The following is a 19139-nucleotide window of genomic DNA, read 5'->3' as shown; positions in this document are numbered from 1 at the left end:
ATTGTGTGCTGTATTACGTATACTTCATTAGTAATACTGCTACTGCTAACTTTTTGGTTTATTCTCAGTACCAGTGAACGATTTCGGCCTTAAGCTAAGTACAATAAACTTAAATTATGACGCGAATAAGAAAGTCTGTGACGGCAAATATTAACATGTTGGCCTCTTTTTTTTTTTTTTTTTTTACTTTATTGTTATTTTAAAACCTGTACAATTCAGGTAGGCTGGCAGCGGCACACTACGCCGCTCTTCAGCCATAGCGTTTTACAAGAGTATAAAACATGGTGAATAACAATGAACAAAGTGACGGGCAAAAGAGAGAGGTCACAGAGACATAAAAAAAAAAAAACACGGAGTCGTTCACATGTGACGATAACAACACGGAAAACACGTCGGCACGGCGCACAAAACACTGGTGAGTCCGACGGCACAAGTGAACGTAGGAGTGGGATGGCGGACACCAAAAACACTATATGACGTCACACACACGAAGCACAAAAGGCGACGATCTCCGGCGCGCGAATGTTCACTATACGTGTGCGAGTCCGGGGACCTGCCAAGAGAGGAGGAGGAGGAAGGGGAGTGGGAGAGCGAGAGGGGAGAGCAGAGATGCCACGGGCAGGGGAGATAGGGGGGAGGGAGGAAGGGGGAGAGGAAGCCCGGGGGAAGAGGGGGAAGAGGGGGAAGGGAGGGGACAGGGAGATGGAAAAAGAAGGGAAGAGAAGAGAAGGGAGGGAGGGTGCCGAAAGGAAAGGACACGGGAAGTGGGGGGTGGGGCAGGGTCAAAGTTGATAGGAGGGGTAGATGGAGGGGACGAGGACATCATCAGGGAGAGGGAGCTGGCGGAAGCCACCTTGGGAGAGGGTATGGAGGGTGGAGAGATGGAGACCGGGTGGGACGTGCGAATACAGGCGCGGCAGCGGGCGGGGGTGGGAGAGCAGCGAGGAAACGAGCGGGTGAGGAGGATCAAGTGTACGTGAGGTGTACAGGATACGTATCCTTTCAAGGAAAAGGAGGAGGTGGGGGAAGGGGATGAGATCATACAGGATCCGTGTGGGGGAGGGGAGACGGATGCGATAGGCAAGGCGGAGAGCATGGCGTTCAAGGATTTGGAGGGATTTATAAAAGGTAGGGGGGGCGGAGATCCAGGCTGGATGGGCGTAACAAAGGATAGGGCGGATGATGGATTTATAGGTGTGGAGGATTGTGGAGGGGTCCAGACCCCACGTGCGGCCGGAAAGGAGCTTGAGGAGACGGAGTCGGGAACGTGCCTTGGCTTGGATTGTCTGGAGATGGGGAGTCCAGGAGAGGCGACGGTCGAGGGTGACGCCAAGGTACTTAAGGGTGGGAGTGAGGGCGATAGGACGGCCATAGACGGTGATATAGAAATCAAGGAGGCGGAAGGAAGGGGTGGTTTTGCCTACAATGATCGCCTGGGTTTTGGAGGGATTGACCTTGAGCAACCACTGGTTGCACCAAGCGGTGAACCGGTCAAGATGGGATTGGAGAAGGCGTTGGGAGCGTTGCAGGGTGGGGGCAAGGGCGAGGAAGGCGGTGTCATCGGCAAACTGGAGAAGGTGGACGGGGGGCGACGGCGGCGGCATGTCCGCCGTGTACAAAAGGTACAGAAGGGGGGAGAGGACGGAGCCTTGGGGCACACCGGCGGAGGGGAAAAAGGTGTAGGAATCGGTGTTATGGATGGTGACATAGGAAGGACGGCGGGAGAGAAAGGAACCGATCAGACGGACGTAGTTAATGGGAAGGGCAAAGGTTTGGAGCTTGAAGAGGAGACCGGAATGCCAGACGCGGTCATAAGCGCGTTCGAGGTCAAGTGAGAGGAAGATGGCGGAGCGACGGGAATTAAGCTGTTCGGAAAGGAGATGAGTGAGGTGAAGGAGAAGATCGTCGGAAGAGAAGGATGGCCGAAAGCCACACTGGGTGACGGGAAGGAGGCGGTGCTGGCGGAGATGCTGGTGGATGCGGCGGGTGAGGATAGATTCTAGGACCTTGCTGAAGACCGAGGTAAGGCTGATGGGACGGTAGGAGGAGACGGCGGACGGCGGTTTGCCAGGTTTAAGGAACATGAGGATACGGGAGGTTTTCCACAGGTCGGGGTAGTAACCGGTGGACAGGACTACATTGTAGAGCCTGGCCAGGGTGGAGAGGAAAGAGACAGGAGCTTCACGAAGGTGACGGTAGGTGGCACGATCGTGACCAGGAGCGGTGTTGCGTTTTGTGCGGAGTGTAGCAATGAGATCCTGTGTAGTGATAGGGGCATTGAGTTCCGTGTGTGTAATGTTGTCCAAGTACTGGAAGCCAGGAGCGAGGGGAGGGGAAGAGGTGTCAGTTCGATCGCGGATATCTGGGAAGAGGGAGTAATCGAACTGGGGATCATCGGGGACGGAAAATACATCGGAGAGGTAGGAGGCAAAGTGATTGGCCTTACTAAGGGAGTCAGGGAAAGGGTGATCATCATGGAGAAGAGGATAATAGGGGGAGGGTTTAGTTCCGGTAAGGCGACGGAAGGCCGACCAGAACTTGGACGAGTTGATTGGTAGGGTTGCATTTAAACGGGTGCATGTCTGTCGCCAGTCCCGGCGTTTCTTAGCCGCGAGCAAATTACGAACGTGTCGCTGGAGTTGCCGGTGGCGTCGTAGTGTGTCCGGGTCACGCGTGCGGAGGAAGGCACGGTAGAGACGACGGGATTCACGGAGGAGGAGAACGGCCTGTGGGGGTAAGGTAGGACGGTGGGGGTGGATGGCGACAGTAGGAACGTGGGCCTCCACGGCCTCAGACAAGGTCCGCTGGAGAAAGGAGGCGGCATGGGTGACATCGTCAGGGTGGTGGTAGGTGAGAGGGTGGCTATCGACCTGGGTGGAAAGGGTATCCCGGTAGGCATTCCAGTCGGCTCGGGAATAGTCGTGGACATACTTAGGGGGAGGGTCAGTACGAGGGTCGGGGCGAGGGCGACGACCGTCTGAAACGGTGAGGAGGACAGGGAGATGGTCGCTACCAATAGGCTCCAGGACATCCACCGTGATGCGGCCAAGGAGGTTGGGGGAGGAGAGGATAACATCAGGAGTGGAGTTGGATTCAGGACGGGTATGCCGGGGGATGGGGACGAGGTCACCTTGAAGGGTGGAGAGGAACCGATGCCATCGCCGTAACTGGGCAGCGGAACGACTATGGATGTTGAGGTCGGCGGCGATCACGTAGGTTGGCCTCTTTTTTTCTACGTTATTATTCATTTCCCTCGCCAGTCAAGGTAAGGGTAGTCTTGTCGCAGTAGACTGCTACTCTTTAGCTGAAAGAATTTCTCGATACAAGCACTATATACAGGGTGGTCCATTGATCGTGACCGGGCCAAATATCTCAAGAAATGAGCATCAAATGAAAAAACTACAAAGAACGAAACTCGTCTAGCTGGAAGGGGGAAACCAGATGGCGCTATGGTTGCCCCGCTAGATGGCGCTGCCATAGGTCAAACGGATATCAACTGCGTTTTTTAAAAAATAGGAACCCCCCCATTTTTATTACATATTCGTGTAGTACGTAAAGAAATATGAATGTTTTAGTTGGACCACTTTTTTCGCTTTGTGATAGATGGCGCTGTAATAGTCACAAACGTATAAGCACTTGGTATCACGTAACATTCCGCCAGTGCGGACGGTATTTGCTTCGTGATACATTACCCGTGTTAAGATGGACCTTTTACCAATTGCGGAAAAGGTCGACATTGTGTTGATGTATGGCTATTGTGATCAAAATTCCCAACGGGCGTGTGCTATGTATGCTGCTCGGTATCCTGGACGACATCATCCAAGTGTCCGGACCGTTCGCCGGATAGTTACATTATTTAAGGAAACAGGAAGTGTTCAGCCACATGTGAAGCGTCAACCACGACCTGCAACAAATTATGATGCCCAAGTAGGTGTTGTAGCTGCTGTAGCGGCTAATCCGCACATCAGTAGCAGACAAATTGTGCGAGAATCGGGAATTTCAAAAACGTCGGTGTTGGCAATGCTACATCAACATCGACTGCACCCGTACCATATTTCTATGCACCAGGAATTGCATAGCGACGAATTTGAACGTCGTGTACAGTTCTGCCACTGGGCACAAGAGCAATTACGGGACGATGACAGATTTTTTGCACGCGTTCTACTTAGCGACGAAACGTCATTCACCAACAGCGGTAACGTAAACCGGCATAATATGCACCATTGGACACCGGAAAATCCACGGTAGCTGCGACAAGTGGAACATCAGCGACCTTGGCGGGTTAATGTATGGTGTGGCGTTATGGGAGTAAGGATAATTGGCCCCCATTTTATCGATGACAATTTAAATGGTGCAATGTATGCTGATTTACAACGTAATGTTCTACCAATGTTACTACAAGATGTTTCACTGCATGACAGAATGGCGAGGTACTTCCAACATAATGGATATCCGGCACATAGCTCGCGTGCGGTTGAAGCTGTACTGAATAGCATATTTCATGACAGGTGGATTGGTCGTCGAAGCACCATACCATGGCCCTCACGTTCACCGGATCTGACGTCCCCGGATTTCTTTCTGTGGGGGAAGTTGAAGGATATTTGCTATCGTGATCCACCGACAACGCCTGACAACATGCGTCAGCGCATTGTCAATGCATATGCGAACATTACGGAAGGCGAACTACTCGCTGTTGAGAAGAATGTCGTTACACGTATTGCCAAATGCATTGAGGTTGACGGACATCATTTTGAGCATTTATTGCATTAATGTGGTATTTACAGGTAATCACGCTGTAGCAGTATGAGTTCTCAGAAATAATAAGTTCGCAAAGGTACATGTATCACATTGGAACAACCGAAATAAAATGTTCAAACGTACCTACGTTCTGTATTTTAATTTAAGAAAATCTACCTGTTACCAACGGTTCGTCTAAAATTGTGAGCAATATGTTTGTGACTATTGCAGCGCCATCTGTCACAAAGCGAAAATAGTGGTCGTACTACAACATTCATATTTCTTTACGTACTACACGAATATGTAAAAAAAAAGGGGGGTTCCTATTTTAAAAAAACGCAGTTGATATCCGTTTGACCTATGGCAGCGCCACCTAGCGGGCCAACCATGGCGCATAGCGCCATCTGGTTCTCCCATCCAAGCTAGACAAGTTTCGTGCTTTGTAGTTTTTTCGTTTGACGCTTATTTCGTGAGATGTTTGGCCCGGTCACGATCAATGGACCACCCTATATATATATATATATATATATATATATATATATATATATATATATATATATATATACGTGTGTGTGTGTGTGTGTGTGTGTGTGTGTTCACAGTTCCTAGTAATTGACGGGAAATTATCTTGTGATACAAACGTGATATCTGGAATCCCCCAAGGAAGTATTGTAGGCTGAATAGCCTCCTGTGGTTGTCAGTACTTATGAGCAGTCCTCTCTTTTGTATGGAAATGACGCTGTCGTTTGCCGTGTAGTTAAGTTGCCAAAAAATCAAAACGAACTGCAAAACGATTCAGATCAGATATCAGTATGGTGCGAAGAGCGATGATTGACGCTAAATAGTAAACCGTTCGATGTCCTCCTACAAGGATTCTGTTAAATTTCTTTTTACATTATGAAAACACCAAATTAAACGTTTTAGGCTGAAATAAATACCTCGAGATTAAAATTATAAACAACTTATATTGGAAGCACCACATAAAAATGATGTAAGCGACCAAAGACTGCCTATTGTACCATCAGAACCCTTCAAAGACACAACAAATCTACTAAAGAACTGTCCGTCTTCTTCCGCAGTAAGAGCGTGCGCTGTTGGATCCTTACCAGACAGGACTGATGGGAAACAGCGAAAGAGTTCAAAGAATGGCAGCTCGTTTTGCATTACCGTAAAACACGTGAGTGGCTGTCATGGATATAATAAGGGACGAATACAGAAGGTGAGGCATAATCTAGGGTGTTCGAAGATTTGCAGTGGGTGGTAAGTTTTCGGTGAAGGGAGATGCAGGTGACAGTGACATAAGACAGCGGGCGTCTTATCCTGTCTTGAATAATAGACGACATCCTAAGACTCGCACTTTCGAAAGCGATTTTATTTATATACAAGATAGAGCAAAAAAGTGTATATACAGTTTGATAAAGGTAAGCTTATATATTTTTATAAATATTACAATGACTCAAAGTGAAACAATTACAACAACTGTTCAAACTGCAAACCTCCAGTCAATTGAGAATGATTTTTCGTCGCTAGAATGTTAGTCGTGCTGCGCCATTCCCTCACTTTGTACATCGACATCGGTACTTCAAAACACTACTGTCACTGTTGCTCGTCCACTGTACTTCACGTTCCACCCACATTCATTGTGACTGCAGAGCGTATGGTTTGTATAACCAGTATGTAAATATTTTTTACGTTAAAACTGACCAGTAGCATTACTAGTTATGGTAAAACGTCACAAGGTTGAATTCATACTTATTTCTAAGTAAAATACCAGGTATCTCTCCTAGTTGTCGTCAGACGCATTTTCTTTGTATTTCAAACAGATATTAGAAATTTCATTTTTAAAATATATAGATCAACATCTACATCTACATCGATACTCCGTAAGCCACTGTACAAACGTGGCAGAGGGTACCCTGTACCACTACTAGTCAATTCCTTTCCTGTTCCACTTGCAGAGCAGTGGAAAAACGACTGTCTATATACCTCCGTATTAGCCCTAATTTCTCGTACCTTACCTTCGTGGTCCTTACGCGTAACGTGTGTTGGCTGCAGTAGAATCGTTAGGCAGTCAGCTTCAAACGCCGGTTCCCTAATTTTTCTGAATAGTCTTTCTCGATGAGAACGTCGCCCTCCCCCCACGAGTTCCCATTTGAGTTCCCGAAGCATCTGCGTAACACTCGCGTGTTGTTCGAACCTACCGGTAAGAAATCTCTGAATTTCTGTGATGTCTTCCTTTAATCCGACCCGGTACGGATCCCGAACACTCGAGCAATGCTCAAGAATAGGCCGCCTATATGCGGTCTCCTTCACGGATGAACGACACTTTCCTAGGATTCTCCCAATAAACCGAAGGCGACCGTTCACCTACTGTACCACAATTCTCACATGCTCGTTCCATCTCATATCGCTTTGCAACGTTACGCCCAAATGTTTAAACGACTTGACTGTGTCAAGGAGGATACTAGCAATGCCGTATCCGAACATTACAGATCTGATCGTCCTACTCATCCTCATTAACTCACATTTTTCCACATTTGGTGCTAGCTACCATTCCTCACACCACCTGGAAATTTTGTCTAAGTCGTCGTGTATCTTCCTATAGCCACTCAACTTCGACACCTTACCGTACACCACGGCATCATCAGCAAACAACCGCAGATGCTGACCACCCTGTCTGCCAGATCATTTACGAGGTGCGGCTAGAAAAAAACCGGACTGATGCTGGAAAAAACATTTATTTACAATTATTTACAATTTCATGTTATCTCCTTCAATGTACTCTCCTCCTCGGTCTCTACACCGCTCCATACGAATTTTCCACTGTTCATAGCAATGCTGCAGATCATTTTCGGTAAGTCCATACATTACTTCCGTCACTTTTTCTTTTACTGCTTCAACAGTCTCAAATCTAGTTCCTTTCAAAGCTGACTTGACTTTAGGGAAAAGAAAAAAGTCACAGGGGGCCAAATCAGGTGAGTAGGGTGGATGATCTAAGATGGGAATGTTGTGTTTTGCCAAAAACGTCTTCACTGACAACGCACTGTGAGCTGGGGCATTGTCTTGGTGAAGGATCCATGACTTTTTTCTCCACAAATCGTTCCGTTTTCTCCATACTCGCTCACGTAGGGTAGCCAGGACGCTAATGTAGTAATGCTGATTCACTGTTTGTCCCTCTGGTAACCAATCAATGTGCACAATCCCTTTGATGTCGAAAAAAAACAATCATCATTGCCTTGAATTTCGATTTTGACATTCGTGCTTTTTTTGTCGTGGAGAACCAGGAGTTTTCCAATGCATCGATTGGCGTTTAGTTTCGGGATCGTAAGTAAAAAACCACGATTCATCGCAAGTAATAACATTTTGTAAGAAGGCGGGATCACTTTCAATGTTTTCCAGGATGTCAGAACAAATCATTCTTCGGCGTTCCTTCTGTTCAATTGTGAGACACTTTGGAACCATTTTTGAACACACTTTCATGAAGAATCTGCCTAACACTTTCCTTGTCAACTCCTGTTAACTCAGACACTGCTCTGATTGTTAAACGGCGATCTTGTCGAACAAGTTTACCGATTTTTTCAATGTTTGCATCAGTTTATGCTGACAATGGTCTGCCAGTGCGAGTGTCATCACTGGTGTCTTCGCGGCCATCTTTAAATCGTTTAAACCACTCAAACACTTGTGTTCGCGATAAACAATCATCGCCGTACACTTGTTGTAACATTACAAACGTTTCACTTGCAGATTTTCCTAGTTTGAAACAAAATTTGATGTTAACACGCTGTTCTTTCTGTACACTCAACATTTTCCGACGCACAGACAACTACTTAAAACAGACGCCACGGGCAGACTGAGTGCAGGAGGCAGATGAAACTCGAGCAGTAGGCGAAGCGAGAGTCACGTGACAGGCCACGCGACTTTCAGCCTTATTGCATTCGTTTTATTGTTTCACCAGTACTAGTCCGGTTTTTTTCTAGCCACACCTCGTATGTATATAGAGAACTACAGCGGTCCTACCACATTTCCCTGGAGCATTCCTGACGAGACCCTTGTCTCTGATGAACACTCGCCGTAGACGACAACATACTGCGTTATGTCACTTAAGAAGTCTTCGAGCCAAATGGGTACTGCTAATAATATAAGGTGTCCATAAAGTCTCGCTCATCATCATCACAAGTCGTTGTGCTCAATGTCGAGCACCGTGAATCCATAATGGACGGTTACCAGTTTCTCTCTTGCACACCTGCTGAAGAGGTAGACCAGAGATCTTTTCGATTAGTTCTATCCTCCTGCTTGCCGCCCTTCCCCTCGGTCTCTTGCCCTCGATCTCTCCTTCCTTGGTTATTTTCTCTAGGTTTAGCTATCATTTCAAAAAAACCATAACTCAGAACAATTAGAGATAGAAAACCTTTGTTCCATGTAAAGCGTTTAGCAGCCCTCAGAGCCTTTCCTTTGCCTTTAAAGTGCAACAAAATGCGGCAGACCAGTAGAAAGTGCGACGTGTCATCTGGTAAACAGTATCCAGATCTGTGACAACGGTGCTGAGGAATTATCGACGCCATTATGAGAGGGCACCAACGGCAAAAATAAGCATAATGCTGTCTATTTTTCTTCGCGGAGAAAACCACAACGGGAATGTGTTTACCTGAACATGCTCGTACCGTCATTGCTACCACAGATAGGAGAGCTGCGTGATAGTGCACATCCACACTGGAGTTTCAAAGTGCGAACTGTGCTGAATGACATTTCCTGATTGGCGGATGGGTCGTGATGATCCCACCGCATGACACCTGTGCTCACCCAATGCCTCGCATTCTCGGTTCAAAAGAGAAAGCTCAAATGACAACAGAAAAGATATATCCACAAAGCATGAATCAACTACCTTTAGCAAAAAATTTTTCAGAGAATCCATGAAAATTCTGGTTCTATGTAAAATCACTAATCGGGTCTAAGACTTCCATCCAGTCACTCGTTGACCAGACTGGTAGGGCAGTTGAAGACAGTAAAACGAAAGCTGAAGTTTTAAATTATACGCTCAAGAAATCGTTTACGCAGGAGAATCGTTCGAACATACCGTCAGCAGCTTTGAGTGGCCGTGCGGTTAGAGGCGCCATGTCGCTGACTGCGCGGTCCCTCCCGTCGGAAGTTCGAGTCCTCCCTCGGGAATGGATGTGTGTGTTGTTCTTAGCATAAGTTAGTTTAAGTAGTGTGTAAGTTTAGGGACCGATGACCTCAGCAGTTTGGTCCCTTAGAGATTCACACACACACAAACATACCATCGTTTGCCCATCGCAGAGAGTTCCGTATAGGCGACATAGTAATAAGCATCACCTACGTAGATAACGAACTGAAAGTGCTGAAAACAAGTCTACAGCTCCTGATGGAATGTCAATTCGGTTTTGCGAAGAGTCCCTACGGTATTGGTCCGTTACCTAGAGTGCATTTCGCGTTAAGTCCCAAGCGACAGGGAAAAAATGCAAGTGACTCCTGAAAATTAGAAGACTACAAGAACGGACCAGTACCCTTACAGACCAATATTCCTAGCGCTGGTTTGCTGCAGAATTCTTGAAAATACTCTGAGTTCGAATATAAAAAATTTCTTGATACCGAGAAGCTTATGTCCAATAATGAGTGTGGTTTTAGAAAGCATTGCTCGTACAAATCTTAGCTAACCATTTTCTCAAGTGATTCACAGCGAACTATGTATTAAGGTCAAAAGGCAGATTCCATATTTCTAGACTTCCGGAAAGCATTTGACGTGGTGCCCCATTGCACACCCAACGAAGGTATGACCAAATGGAAATCGTCCCCAAATACCTGACGGGCTCGAAGATTTCTTAAGTTATAGAAACCAGTATGTTGTCCCCGACGGCGATTGTTCATCAGAGAGAAGAACTGTGGGAATACTTTGACTTCTCAAAAGCATGTGCCTTTCATTCAGTATTCTGAAACAGGTCCTATTTTATGGCCGAGAAGGTTTATTTTTTCAAGAACAGTGGTGCCAGGTAGTTTTATTATTAAGGGCGGCCACGAGGTAAGACGCTACATTTGAAGAGAATTTGGCTATTGCAAGAAATTTTAGTTCAGAAGGAATTTTCATTTCTATCATATATCTATAAAATATAATCCGCGCAAGAAGGCTGGAATACTTTAGTATTATTTACTAAGAGGATATCAGATTGTCCTTGAGTTTGGCAGTAAAACAACATATTGAACGAAGGATCTGTTCTGCTTCTACTCACTTTTTTTTTCTCCGTCCCTTTTCGTGGAAAATCATTTGCGGGCCAGAAGCTTAGGCCAAAGAGTCAGCGCCGCTAAAGACAATTATGGTGAGTGAAAATCGGGCTATAAGGTGAGTGAAATAGGAGCCAACAAAAGTGTTCCGGTGGTTTGTACATTGCCCGCGAGTGATAAAGTTCCGAGATCGAGCCTTGGTCCGGCACACAGTTTTAGTCTATTGTTTCGTGTTGTCGACACTGCACTGTTAAGTCGAATATCATCCGAGACTGTGTGAAATCACAGTGAAAATAAAAAAAATGTTTTATCCACAATAGTTTGCTACACCTGCCAGCTACTTCTCTACATAGTCACCACTTCAACTTAGACGTTTGTCGAGCTATGTACCCACTTTCCTACACGCTCGTCGCAGAAGGCAGCCAACTACGCTTTACACCACTTCTCTAATCTATATGAAACGTATTCGCAGTTGCGAATATGGAACGACGACAGTGAAAATTTCTGCCGCACCGGAACTCGAACCCGGATTTCCTTCTTAACGCGAACGGTCGCCATGAGTCGTCCAAACACGACTCATGGCCAAAACCAAACTTCCATATGTCGTCAACCATGTGTCTACAACCTGTACCCATACATCCGTTATGCATATTTCCTTACAGGGGAGACATTTTACTTGAATACTTATACGGATATGGTGACTGTTCTTTCGGACATGGCAATACCGGCCATGACCTTCTTCTTCTGTACGTATGCACACATATTCCCCGAACTCTTACGGGACTTGGTAAGACTGTCTTCCACCAGTAATGACTATGTTGGGGCGAGACACTACGAATGTAGTGTGTGGACATACTAGGAGAGAATGTAGGTCTCGCGAGAGGCGTGCGCGAGATAGTCCCTGCAGTCGCACCGTCCTCTGTCGCCTAGGTGGATCCGATGGATAGAGCGTCTGCCACGTGAGTAGGAAATCACGGGTTCGAGTCCCGCTAGGGGCACACATTTTCACCTGTCCCCGTTGATATATATCAACGCCCGTCAACAGCTGAAGGTATTAATGCAGTTCCAATTTCATTTTACTTGAATGTTGCGAGCCCGGTGGCGGCGGATAAATACGATGTTTCAGTACTTGTATTACTCCGAATTATGATGCAGTGTTGTATTTATTAGACGACAACGGGCAAGCAACTTCCAAGAAAAATGTCTCCACTGTACGGAAATGTATACAACAGATGTATGAGTACTGGTTGTAGACAACTGGCTGTCGACATATGGAAGTTCGCGTCTTGCTCTGAGTAGTTCTCGGATAGCCAGTGGTAAGGCGATCGCTGGCGATAAGCGAGAAATCCGTGTTCGAGCCCCGGTCTGGCACAAATTTTCTCTGTTGTCGTTTGATTAAACAACTGATGGTTGTACGAATTCGAAACTGCGAATACATTTTCTGTATTTCATAACTGCTGTAGTCGCAACAGTGCCTGTTCCATCGGACGTGCGTGCAATCAGAAGGAACATTTCTTCGTAATTCGTACTAACACAGCTACTGCGCTATCGTACTTCTCCACTCTCGTCTGCAGTTCGTTGAGTGCGCCACAGTGTTGTCTTCATAACCAGCAGTTCATGTGAGCGGAAATGAACATCAGAGGGAGCCAAGTTCGGGCTGTAAGGTGGGTGATCAAAGGCTTCCCTTTGCCTCTGTAGTGTACGACCGAGAAGAAGGAAATGGGTGACAGGTACGTTGTGTGGGTTGCATGAAATCAGGCGAAACCTCGCAGAGGGCACCCATATTTGGCGGGAGGCACTATTGTTCTAGGCACCTTTATGTGCTCACTGTGTGCTCAGAACTGAAACGAGTGACGTGACGCGATCGATAAGCAAACTAGAGACACTGCCCAAAATATATGCGCAAAGCTTCACCAGATGTTCACTGTCGTTTTCATTTCGCGATCTATCAGACTTTACTTTCCGAAGAGCCCTTATATTTTCACTGAAAAAGGGACGTCTTCATGCGTAGTATGGTACAAGAATGGAAATTCGAACACAGTGTGGATGCAGATGCCTTAAACTCCACTGTCGCCCCTTTAACGCTACTTTGCGCCAGAGTACACCGCCCCGCACGATTATCTCTGACGTGGCAATGAAGCGATGCTGAGCCAGCGAGCGGCGGCAGTTGCGCGTCGCGTCGCAGCCTTCCGTGCCGGCCGGACACGCCCGCGTCCCACTGAAACAATAACGCCATCAATAACGTGAATTAATGTCGTCACGGCCGCACGTCGTCCATCACGCGGCTCCGGGCGCCGGGCTTCCGCCCCCGCCGCCCCCGCCACCCCCCGCCGCCCCCGCGCCGCGGCTGATTGTGTAACCTGCGCTCGCAAGAACGCCGGGGCCAGCAGTAATTACGGCGGCCACGCCACAGCCCGATCTGAATGTGTAAATTATGGACGAGCCCGCCTTTGGGGTAGGTCCCGGCCTTATCGGCTACGGGATCTCGATTCATTCCGTCTCTCATTAATATTCCCGCTTCCATCCGGTGTAATATCCATTTCAAATCGGACGGGAAAAAGCCATCTGGATTTCCCGTAGACGTTATTAATCTGGCACGAAAATGGAAATAGCCCTCCTCGCCTTTCCCGTAGCGAGGCTGGCGACGCCTCTGCAAAGTGTTTTCATCCTCGCACTAAATCAAATGCAAACTGCTCCTTCGAAACGCAGGTTATAAAAAGGTCTTGTCTTAAATAACTAAGTTAACCGTGCTCGTCTTTTCAACAATGTCTTCATAATCTTGTCCCAGACACTTCCTTTACTGTTAGGTATTTTTATTTTTTTTTTTTTCGAACAGAAAATTATTAATCTCTCTTAGCTTGGTCTTTTTCCCACACGTGTGCACACATAATGCGGTAGCGTATCGCTTAAATTACTACTAAGGTTGGCCTCAAGACAGAATGCATTAAGTGAAGAGACCGTCTCGAATGTTGGACGTCAAGTACTAAATAATGCACACAGCTTCCCGCATATGGGGAAACGTAACAGGTAAGCAGAAACCAACAAGAACGTAATATAAAGACCCCAGATACTTCGAAAACTGCGATATGCTGTAGAGACGAACTTAGTAAAGGATAACCTATTGAAAAAATTGGCCAGGTGCGATTAGGACTGCCGCTCTGAGGGTTTCGTACAAACTTAGTTATGTATTTTGACAGTTCATCCAGGATGGGAACTGAAAATCTAGATGCTTTTGCCTGTTGTAATTGTCAATCGCAAGATGTCGATACTGCGAATTTTATGACTTTCGAGAATGTTTTAATTCTAATTTTGAAGTCGGATAACAAATGAGAAAATACATTTCTTTTCGTGTGATATAATTACAAATTCACAGTTTGGATTTTTTCCTTTACTTTTACTGTGAGACCTTAATTCTTGTCAAACTCGATGATACTGGATCAACAGGAGGTACCCTATATATTTTGATAAGACAGTTCGCGAGTATCGAAGTACGTAACATTAATGTACGTAACTTTTGAATGCACTGATTTTGATGCTTCAATTTTTTTACATAGTCAAGACACCGTAGACCTTAGTATGTGACATAAATTTCGACTTGATATGTCTGTCCGCACCCGAGAAATAGAGTTTACAACACGCGGACCGACAGACAGACAGAAGACAACAAAGTGATCCTGTAAATGTTCCGTTTTTACCGATTGAGTTACGCAATCCTAAAAAAGAAGGAAGATTATGGTTTAACGTACCGCCGATACCGATGTCACCAGAGATGGAGCACAAGCTCGGAATGTTTCCAGGATGGGCAAGGAAGTCGGTCGTGCCCTTTAAACAAACCATCCCTGCATTTTTCTGGAGCGACTTAGGGAACTCACGAAAAATATAAATATGGGTGGCTGGGAGCGGATTCGGACCGACGTCCTCCCGCTTGTTTATGCAGTAAGTTAGCCATTGCGCCACTTTGTTTGGCAGAATCTTTCCACCAAAAACAAAATGAGGCATTGTATGTTAGAAAATCAGGAGTATATCCCTACGGAAACGTGTAGCTTCGATAACAAAGACTGGATCCCTTTGGAGACGAAGAAAAAACTATGAGATACAGGTGAGGGCTAAAAAAGCAAGGTGATGTTTTGACCATTGCAATGGCTGTACGAGAGTACTGAACAATTCCTAAGTATGATACGGAATAGAAGATTTGCAGTGCACATTATGAGAATGGATGACGGCATGCTGATCAAGAAAAACATGGAACGCAACTGGGAAAAAATTCCATATAAAACAGTACTTCAGGAAAAAAAAGAAAAACGAGAGAAGCAAGAGAATGAAGTACAGTAAACCAGTTATACTTTGACTGATTTTCAGATTCAGGTGTGATTATCATGTCATATAAAGTATAGTGAACAAAGGGGCTTGTATGAAACGGTTACATACAAATTAATATAATACATTTTATAAACCGTAGTGGAATTAAAGGAAAAAAATTGTGTGTGGTCAAAGTTATCATGCATCTGGGGATACATTGACCGGCCTGCACTTCGACCACAACTGTCAACTACCATTCCATTTTAGGTCAATATTTTAACGACACAATTAAACTTTGACGAGCCGGCCGCGGTGGTCTAGCGGTTCAGGCGCTCAGTCCGGAACCGCGGGACTGCTACGGTCGCAGGTTCGAATCCTGCCTCGGGCATGGATGTGTGTGATGTCCTTAGGTTAGTTAGGTTTAAGTAGTTCTAAGTTCTAGGAGACTGATGACCACAGATGTTAAGTCCCATAGTGCTCAGAGCCAAACTTTGACGACTCAGAAACAAATGCACTGATGTAAAGTTTTCTTAAGTGCTTCATGAAGCCTCATAAAGAAAAAAAACTAGTCCGATATATACGTCACACAGCGTGACCCATAATCAAAATAATAAATATAATGAAAGATACTAGGGTGAAGTACGACACACATAGCCCCAAATTTAGTTGAGCATACCTTCAATTTCACACATCTTAGACCTAAATCCTAGTTTCGAAAGATCCAATGCTGTTAGAGCTAAGGCTATCTGTTCTTCATGTATTGAGCCAATATTTCCGGAGATATTTGGCATTACACTTTATACCTCAATCACTGCCTAAGCCACAATAGCTCACAATTTGGACAATATATGACTGACATTTGTTTTTCTTAGTTTTAGGCACATTAGCAATATTACAAATTAACTTTTGTCTTACATCAATGGATAATGTTTGTAATCGTCAGTTCCACACTGTCATTATCATCAACACTGTTTAGTACACTGTGTATCTGTAATCCTGGCATAGCAATGATAGTCGTCAAAGTAACCCCGAAACAGTGAAATCTTGCATATGACCTCAGAAATCATAATATACTGGCACATATACACACGTGAACAATAGACTAATCAGTGATCTGTTTTGAGAATTAATTGCGCAATATACATGATATAGTTGAAAACATCGATGGCTTTTCAGGTAAATGATATCGGTGAGTTCTGCACAACCAGATTTTAACACACTGTTTTTCTATACAGCTGTAAGTCGCAATACTTCCGCCAACCGTTGAGTAAGGAAAACGGCACTGCATGGCGCCATCTACAATATATTGATGGAACTTTGTCACCAAAATATATATACCAAACACCCAACTAAGAGCCACCAGAGAACTGTAAAGCTTTTGGTTTATGAGTGATCGAAATGACGACGGCGGTCAAGATATAACAGGTTTATAGTAGTGAGAATAAAGAACATGTACTGCACAATTCACTGGTGCTTCTTTACTGTTGAAACTAGCTACACAAATAAATATAGTATTATGTTCTGAACTAATCTGTACTCTGGAAATATGATGAAATGCACACAAACCTTAATTTCTACCTACCGCGTATTATATTATCCGTGTTGTGTACGTTGTGGCCCAGAAAACAACTTTTCATCGTCATCCAATGTTCACAGTCTGTAAGATAATCATGAGAAAACAGTGGAAGGTGGTGTTGTGAACCACATAGAGCAGCATCTTACGTGAAAGCGACGCGGTACCACCTTAGAGGTTGCTTTCTAGAATATTAGAAGCAACGTTTGTTGAAGCGAATTTTGTGCAATAATAGCACACGTTTTTACATAAATGGGAACCTTATGGGAGTTAGGGGAAGAGCTGAACAATAGTTCGTTTCATATTTGGAAATTGTTAAGCAGAAGTTTGTTTCCCAGCGTCAATAAAATGGGAAGAAATCTGAATCTGACTGATTTCACGTAAAGTGCGGGGTGTCGGAGAGAATATATATATATATATATATATATATATATATATATATATATATATATATATATATATATATCATGGTGTATAAGACGTAAGGATGAAATTAACTTTCGCATGATGTGTCACTGCCAAATAACATCCTTAATAAGAACAGAAATGACTTTAGTTGCCAAGATTCACTAAAAAAGCGGGACATGGTTCTTAATAGGGCGTGTAATCACCATAGACGTCAGTGTATGCTATGCAACGAGCTGGCCCCAAGGTTGGTGAGAAGTTCTTGTGGCAGGTAGACAATGCTGGACGTATCCTGGTATAGCAAGTGGAACAGGTCTCCACAAGTTGTTGCTTGTCACCTTCACGAAGGGCAGTAGCTTAATTTTGCATGGTTTCATGTGCAAAACGTCGACGCAACACACACCAGACGAACATCGAGGGCATGTTGAGCTGTCGAGCTGTACGGCGAACGAATTTCTGCGGACTCCTTGTGAAACTACGGCGGACTCGTTCGACATCTGTGTCTGACGCCCGGGGACGGCCCGGCGATTTGTCTTTACACGAACAACCTGTTTATCGGAATTGTTCATGCCATCGTCTTACGCTCTGTGCTGTAGAACGATCCACATCTTACCTAGTACGAAAGTTACACTGAACAGTTATTACTGACCTGCATTGCGGAAAACGTAGAACACGAAACGCTTTTTATTGTCCCGACACCATTTTTACGAGAACTGATGCGGGCGCACACTACTGCTGCCTAGCGGGAACCATGTATAACTCGAGAGTCTGCTCTTTCCAACAGCGCTTTTCACGCACGTATCTCAGATAACATAATAGTTGCGGTGTTTTAAAAAATCAGATGATTCTTTTTGATACACCCTCTACTTTTCTAACAGTCCCCGTAAGCAATTTCGGCTCCATAGGGAAATTACCGCCCCACGTTCCCTGTAATTGGAAAAGAAACGAAACATTACATTTAATCCCATTTATTTTTATCTCAAAAAGTATTCTAAAGAACTAGCTGATTAGCGAAACAATATTATTTTCAAGTTCAGTAGTAACATTAATATATTAACTTAAGCAACTACATAACGCTGCCATACACAACGGTTATGAGAGTAATACCGTCAGAGAAGTATGTTTTCTGGGTGGTTGGTTTTTGGGGGAGGAGACCAGACAGCGAGGTCATCGGTCTCATCGGATAGGGGCGGATGGGGAAGGAAGTCGGCCGTGCCCTTTGAAAGGAACCATCCCGGCATTTGCCTGGAGCGATTTAGGGAAATCACGGAAAACCTAAATCAGGATGGCCGGACGCGGGATTGAACCGTCGTCCTCCCGAATGCGAGTCCAGTGTGCTAACCACTGCGCCACCTCGCTCGGTACGTTTTCTGTTGAAAATCTTTATTCGTTGATAAAATTCTTCTTGAGGTCCTGGAAATTTATGACGATACTCAAATATAGCCTGAAACCCATAATCCTGTTTCTCGTAAATAATTCGGAGCAGTTCTTCATGAGCTTGGCAAAACTGTCTCTGTCTAGTCATTTACAACATTTAATTTGCTTACTAGATATAGGTCGTTGACGAAATTTTACGTTTCATACCATAGCATAGGATCTGTCGTAAAGAAGTTGTGACTGAAGTCAAAATCCGGTAAAAAATAGTCTTGTCATATCTGACATGAATGGCTGAATCCGATTTATTTGATTTCTGCTCGAACCTATATAATTCTTTTTTCTGATGATTCAGTCCCACAATTCTATGCATTGATCGTTTTATTTTAGATTCAGCAGTGGAATAAGATTCTCCACCAAGAAATATTGCAATTAACACAAACAATTCAGATGCTTTTTGTACTTGCCTCCACTGTTCATACTCATCACCACTACCACGTTTAAGTTACGTAACCGT

The sequence above is a fragment of the Schistocerca americana genome, chromosome 2 (assembly GCF_021461395.2).
Source record: "Schistocerca americana isolate TAMUIC-IGC-003095 chromosome 2, iqSchAmer2.1, whole genome shotgun sequence".
In the NCBI taxonomy this organism is placed as follows: Eukaryota; Metazoa; Arthropoda; class Insecta; order Orthoptera; family Acrididae; genus Schistocerca; species Schistocerca americana.
The sequence above is the reverse complement of the archived record's forward strand: the minus strand, read 5'-3'. Positions refer to the sequence as shown.